The sequence below is a fragment of the Myotis davidii genome, unplaced genomic scaffold, assembly GCF_000327345.1.
Source record: "Myotis davidii unplaced genomic scaffold, ASM32734v1 scaffold162, whole genome shotgun sequence".
NCBI classification, from domain to species: domain Eukaryota; kingdom Metazoa; phylum Chordata; class Mammalia; order Chiroptera; family Vespertilionidae; genus Myotis; species Myotis davidii.
This window is the reverse complement of record NW_006300036.1, coordinates 3,959,185-3,965,316: the sequence shown is the minus strand read 5'-3', so window position 1 is coordinate 3,965,316 and position 6,132 is coordinate 3,959,185. Positions and strand designations below refer to the sequence as shown.

General features: G+C 41.9%; 1 protein-coding gene across 1 annotated transcript in view; it reads right to left on the bottom strand.

Annotated features, from left to right (window-relative positions):
- The window catches only part of SAMD13 (sterile alpha motif domain containing 13), a 63,744-nt gene extending 63,156 nt beyond the window's left edge, over nt 1-588 (bottom strand). The window contains exon 1 of the mRNA XM_006776241.1: nt 522-588. The gene's annotated coding sequence lies outside the window, so the exon portion shown is untranslated. The remainder of the gene's footprint in view (nt 1-521) is intronic.
- Between the last annotated feature and the right edge of the window lie 5,544 nt (nt 589-6,132).

The window sequence follows — 6,132 nt, the reverse complement described above, 5'->3', positions numbered from 1 at the left end:
AGTCGCCCCGGACACCAGGGGCATCTCCAGGGAAAGCGAGGGGCGGCCTGCAGAAGAGGCGCGGGGCGCGGACCGAGGGCAGGAGGGGGGGACACCAGCAAGCCTTTGGGACCAGCGGCGCCGTCCGACAGCCAAACGGCACGCTGGTGGCCCCGGCGACACAGGGAAAAGTTTCTGACCGAGACTTGTAAGAAGAAACGGTCGCTTTGAGTTTGGGGGCTCCCGGGCAGCCTGTCTCTGGAAAGGGTGTGTGGGGCGTGCCGCCACCCGGTTCCGTTCTGCGAGCGCTACCCCGCAGCCCCCGGCAACCCCGCTCTCCGCCGGGCCGGGCACACGGCTGCCCTGCGTCCACTCCAGGGTGACAGGTTGCTCGCTTGTGGGTGCAACAAGCTGCAGAGGCACCGGACACACAGCAGAGACAAGGGAGGGTTTTTATTGTGGTTTTCTTCGTGTCCTTTCATACTGGAGCGGGAGAGGGCGGGGCGTCCCCAGTGCCCTCGCAGCACGAGCGGATCACTTACCTCCCCGCGTGGCCGGCGCCGGGAGGCTTTCCCCAGCGCAGAGCTCAGCGGCCCCCACGCACCCAGCCCCCAAATATATATATATATATTTTATCTGCAGAAACTCCTTTTGTGGAAGCATCAAAAGATGAATTGGAGTAGAAGCATCAATTAGGCTATGAAAATTTTCTAAGGAAGGAAGCAACTATGAGATACTTCAGAGGGAAAATGGACAGAGTAGTACAATCAATCAATTGGATGTGGGGAAAGAGGACTAGGGAATGAAAGATGATTGTCATTTCTAGATTGAGTAAATGGATATTGTCATTCACATAAATAGGTACTACTGGTGGACTAACAGGTTTTGGAGGAAAATGACTAGTTTGATGTTGGACATGTATAACTGGAGGCTTTCTGTGTATGAATGACAAAGTAGCAATTGGAAATACGGATTTGGATGTCATGTGTAGACTGGAACTTTGAGAGTTAATGACTTAGGCGAGGCAGTTGAAAATCAGATAACGGGGGAAAAAGGAAGGGCACCACAGGTAGGTAGGCAGGGGGAGGTCAGGAGTTACACAATGACACAGGCAGGAATTGGGGGAGGATGGAAAAGGAAAGTTACAAGTATAGGAGTGTCGGGGAGGAGTGAGAAGGAGCTTGTCAACAGGTCAAATGTTATATGGAGGAAGCCAGTGACAACAGATCAAGAGTCTATTGGGATGGAACTCCTTCCAGGAGTTGTTTTGAAACTTACCAGAGTGATTTTGCTTGTCCCAGTGATTGCAGAGGGGGAGCTACTAGAATGCAGTTGGTCAGCCAAAGATATTCAACATCTTGCAATGCCCAGAACTATTCTGCATAGCAAAGAATTGTCCTGCAGCCTGTGTGACTTGACCTCCCCACTGCTCATTCATGTAGATGAAAAACCTGTTTATATTTACCTGAGCCTAGAATCTATTTCATATATAAACATAAAGTATCTTTCACACAGTTTGAGATATATTAAATTTTCCTAGACTGTGGTGATAAATCGAATGGCAATGCTATTCTAGGAATTTGAATGACCAGTACAGTCCATTTTGTGGCTATTTCACTGCAATTCTAAAGATGGATGCAAGCATCTATTTCATTGTGTCTTTTAGTTTAGGCATGCCTGAGCAGTCCCGTATTGGATCACACATTTACTTTATCCTTTATGTGATAGTTAAGGCATATCTTTGAATTTTTAAAAATGACTTGTGTAGGTACTTCATGATTTCCCCCCCTCCCACTGTTAAACATTATGTGCCCAATATTTGTTATTAAAAGGGGCATTAGGTTTGACCAGGCTGAGAACCACTTGTTCAGTCAGTCAATATCTTTTGGGTGCCGACTATGTGCTAGGCACCATTCTAGTTTACTGCCCTTATGGAGCTTACATTCTAATGTGAGTGTGGGAGAGGCAGACATTAAATAATTAACATAAACTAAGTAAGTACATTCTATGGCACATTCGAAAGTGATTTGTTACAAAAAATAAAGCAGGATAAAGGAGATTGGGAATGCAGGAGGGAGTGTGGGACGACATGGTATCTACAGCGATCAGGGTGAACTTTGTTAAGAAGGTGACATGCAAGGAAAGATCCTGAGTTGGCAAGAGAATGGTCCTGGGGATTTCTGAGGGAAAAACATTCAGAAAGAGAGAACAGTTAGGCCTACGCCTCAAGGTAAATGTGTGCCTGGAGTTTTCAAGAAACACCAAGGATGCCATTGTGGCTGGATCGGAGAGCGTGGGGAAGGAGAGGACTGAGGGGAACCACCGGGTTGGGACCGGTGAGGTAGGACTGGTAGGGCACTGCAAGAACTTGGGCTTTCACGCGGAATGAAATGGGCAGCAGCTGGAGAATTCTGAGCAGAGAAGTAATATGATCAGGCATATTTTCAAAGGATTATTCTGGCTGCTCTCTCCAGGATAGATCATAGAGAGCAATGGTGAAAGCAAGTAGGCAAGAAGCTATTGCAGTAATCCAGGCAAGAAACACGAGTGGCTTGAACCAGTGTTCACTGGAGAGTAGGGCTAAGTGTTTGGAGGTGAAGAGGTCTGATCATCAGAAGGACTCGGATCCAGGTTGGTGGAATGTTGAAGAGGGAGGACTCAGTCCCTGGGCAATGCCCACTCATGACTTCTGCCAAGAGAGGAGCTGACTTGTTTAGAGTGCATAGTCTTCCCCACTTCTGACCTTGATCTTTTCCATGGAGTTAACCCCTTTGATGAAACTGAGGGTTTGGGAGCAAGCTGGTAATTACTCTAAGTACAAAGACCCATAAGCAATATCGATCCGATAAAAATGTCTAGAAGAGGTGGATTTGGAATTGTGGCAATGGAGGATGCCAGACAGAATTTTGACAAAGGGCAGGAGGAAGCTAGCCCCTACGGGTGAAAGGATGCTCTAGGATTGGGAACAGGACACAAGTAACTCTGCTTATCAGGTGAAGCGAGGAAGCCAGTACAAGCTGAAACATGAAAATTCAGAGCATGGGGATAATTGATGATGGAACTAGGAACTGTTTAATCTTGGAAGGAAAGTGGAACAGTATTTCCTGTCAGAAAGGATAGAAAGACAGGAATGGACTGATTCAGGAAAATTATAAAGAGATAAGGACATGGAACATTTAAAAATTTTATTTGTTTATCATGAAAAACGAACTATGTGGTAAGAAATTACAACAACCAGAAATTAGTAACAGAATTCCCAATAAATCTATTCCTGGAGTTTTCAAGAAACACCAAGGTTGCCAAGTGTGGCTGGATTGGAGAGAGTGGGGAGTGAGAGAATTATCCCTGTGAAGTGTTTGGTATATATTGTCTAAAATTTTTTTCCTGTGACTATGATTTCTTTTTGTAGATGTTACATGCGAACCTACAATATTAGTACTTTTTTTTCTTCACAGGCTAAAAGATTGATATAAGTATTTATTGAGCATCTATTTTATAGCAGATATTACCATTAATCTTTTTTGATCCTGTTATTCACATCTTCTATAACTGTGCATAATTTTTCTCTTCTTAATTTTTCAAGAATTAAAAAAATTCACTAAGATCTCCCAACTTTTCTTTTTCCTCTTATTTCTTGAAGTTTTTCATTGTGTATTTTAATGCTATAGTATTTGATACATGAAGATTTATACTAACAATAACTTTATTGTGAGCTGTATCCTTTGCCATTATAAAGTGACTATCTCTGTCCCATTTAATCATTTTCTAAAAAGTTTATTACCCACTTGAAATTATTTAATTAGATATGTGTAATCTTTTTTAAAATCATCACTGGAGGATATGTTTTCATTGATTCTTTTTTTTCTTTTTCTTTTTTTTTGAGAAAGAGGAAGTGGGGGAGGGAGAGGAAGGGGGAGAGAGAGAGAGAGAGAAAGAGAGAGAGATCCATCTTAGAGAGATTGGTTGCCTCCCATACTTGCCCTGACTAGGGATGGAACCTGAAACTTAGGTATGTTCCCTGACCAGGAATGGAACCTGCAATCTTTTGGAGGATGGAAGGACACTTTAACTCACTGAGCCACCCGGCCAGGATGGTGTGTCTAATCTTATCTGTTATGTTTGTTTAAATTTTGAATCCTTATCATTCCTTGGTTTTCTCTTTTGATTTATTATCTGTTTTCTTTGGTCTTGTTTTATTGCTTTTATCTTCCACTGTGAATTAGTTATCTATTTCTGTGTAAAGAACCACCCTAAAATTTAGCACTTTCTGTGGGTCAGGAATCCTGGCATGGCTTAGCAGAGTCCACTGCTTTGGGTGCTCACAAGCTGTAGTCAAGACTGGACTGGCTCTGTGTTCAGCTGAAGGCCACACTTGGGGGAGGATCTGCTTTCAAGCTCACATGTGGTTGTGGCAGGATTTAGTTCCTAAGGGCCCTGGAGAGTCTCAGTTCCTTACCACCCGGGCCTCTCCAAAGGGCAACTCACAACGTTATCAAAGTAAGTATGTGAGAAATGTCAGAGAAACCATGTAAGCAAGACAGAAGTGATAGTCTTTCATAGCCTGATTTCAGAAGTAAAATCCATCATTTTGCCACATGCTTTTTAAAAAAATCCTCACCCAAGGATATGCGTTTTGTTTTCAGAGAGAGGGTAATGAAGGAAGGGAGGGAGGGATAAGGGAAGAAGAGAAAAAGAGAGAGAGAAAGAAACATAGATGTGAGAGAGAACACTGATTAATTTCCTTTGAGGAATCCCAACCAGGAATCAAACCAGCAATCTAGGTATGTGCCCTGACCGGGAATCAAACCCTCTACACTTTGGTGTACCGAAGGATGCTCCAACCAACTGAGCCACACTGGCCAGGGCTACCACATGCTTTTTTGGAGAAGCAAGTCATTATGTTTGACCAACACATAAGGCCATGAACACCAGGAGGTAGAGGCCATTGGGAGTCACTTTAGAATGCCATACTATACTTGGGCAATTTGGACATTGTAAAGTGTGTTAAATATTATGTTTATATTTATATTTCTCAATTTACCTTAGAAATGAAATGATGATGAAAGATAATGAAATTGATCTACATAGACTATCTTCTTTTTATTAGTTTGGAGAGCAAATATGATTCTTGTTTTAATGTATTGTCATCAAAATATTATTCTTTATATTATGTAATTTTTAAAGCATTATAACAATTATATTTAATTTTTATGACTTAGGAGACTGGTTATTTAAATATAATTTTAGGTATAAGTAGACTGAAAGCTCATTGCCAAACCTTTTGTACCTCATGACGTTTTCATTCATTCATTCATTCATTCATTCATTCATTTTGTTATTCACCTGTTCATGGTCTTGAATTTTTTCCTGAAAAAATTTTCAGAAGTGCATAAATGTTATGTTTTTTCTGGTTTTGCATATTTGAGAATTTCTTTCTCTTACAATTGTATGTGAAAGGTGATTAGACCAGGTATAGAATTATTTCCCCCTTCAATATTCATTAACCACTGTTGCATTTTCTCCTAGCATCTACCATTGCTTGGAATATATCCAATTTCTTTGTTGTCAAAGTTGACCGTTTCCCCTCTGCCTAGCTGGCTGCAGGATTTTTTTTTCAACCCTTGAAATTCTAAGAAAAAAGCTCTTATTAAATTTTCTTGGAATGTAGTGAGCCCTTTCAAAATGTAATTTTAAGATGTGCTTTCTTTTAGAGAATTCTTCTATTATGTAAATTCTTTTCAGTTCCATCTATTCATTTCCATCTTCAAAGACAGCAGTCAGTCCAGCAATCAGTCGTTTGTCACTTCTCCATTGTCTGTTAGCCATATCTTTCATCCACTCTTTGATCACCTTCATTCTATGCCATTTTCCACTAAATTCTATGTGATCTTTTTTCAACAGCTTTGTTAGCAGTGGAAAAACGGCACCCAGGTGCTAGCCTCAGTTCAGCAACCTCAGTTCTTGAGTTCTGGGAAAGAGAAGAATTCATAGCCAGGACTCAAATTATAAGAAAAAGTTTATTTGGAAATCACAGAGGTAGAAGAAGTGAGCTGTGTAAGAAGGAAGAGGAGAGAGGGGAAGGCAGGGGACTGGAAGGCAGGGAATGGGAAGGCAGGGAAGGGAAAGGCGGGGAGGGGAGGGGAGTCAATGTTT